The sequence below is a fragment of the Atta colombica genome, unplaced genomic scaffold, assembly GCF_001594045.1.
Source record: "Atta colombica isolate Treedump-2 unplaced genomic scaffold, Acol1.0 scaffold73, whole genome shotgun sequence".
Classification (NCBI taxonomy): Eukaryota; Metazoa; Arthropoda; class Insecta; order Hymenoptera; family Formicidae; genus Atta; species Atta colombica.
This window is the reverse complement of record NW_017259565.1, coordinates 14,910-15,911: the sequence shown is the minus strand read 5'-3', so window position 1 is coordinate 15,911 and position 1,002 is coordinate 14,910.

Sequence of the window (1,002 nt, the reverse complement as noted above, 5' to 3'; positions counted from 1 at the left end):
TGTAAGATGATTAAAATATGTCTCGTAATGAAAAATAGTTGATGGTAAAGAATAATAAATTCTTAATAATTATATGTATAAAGTATTTATCGTAATTTGTAAGTTTTAGACAAGCGAGAATAAGAATTATCATAAAGAAAAATGAAGAGTTAGATAAATAAATAAAAAGAATACATACAAATTCACGTAAAACAAATCTGTTTCCAAAAATTTTCTGGTTTAAAAATTTTTAAATTACTAAACATTTACAATGCCTCTCTTTCTAATCAATAAAATATTATCTATTATTATTTATAAAGTGTCAAACTTTCATTGGCACTATCATTGTAATAATCTTTTTAAACTTCAGTATCTTGGAAACTGTATGCTAATTAATTAAATTAAAAGAAAGTTCGAGAACATGGTTCTATTCAAGAGTAATTCTTTGAAATTCTATCCACTCCTTACTTGCTTATAATTCAAAAATTATTAAGATTCTGTTGGATTATTATAAACTCTCTATTTGACTTCTACAATTGATAGAGACTGCGCAACTCTTAAATTGTGACTTGTACAACAAATTCAAAACTTTTACCATGTGCAAATATAAAATACATAAAATTAAAAGGCTTAGTTGATCGCGCAATTTGACCGTGATTTTTGGTTTCTACAACAACCACAACCGGGATGAAACTACACTCTTTTTCCCTCTTTCTTACTCTCTTCTTCTCTTGCCTCCGCGAGGGAAGGCGAGACATTCCACCTCGCCGTGATCGGTATGGAATTATCGAAAGTTCTCAATTTATTTATCTCCATCATGTGTATGTGTATATGATCGTTTATATGCACTTTGTGTACATCGTACGTGTATGTATGTGTGTTGCATGCTATTATCTGTATATAACACATTTACAATAATAACAATACGTTGTTCGTCAATGACGATCCACCTTAACTCGCGTATGTATACGTTTATATTTATAATATTTATATATGTAATCCGAAAAAAAGTTTAATAGGGCT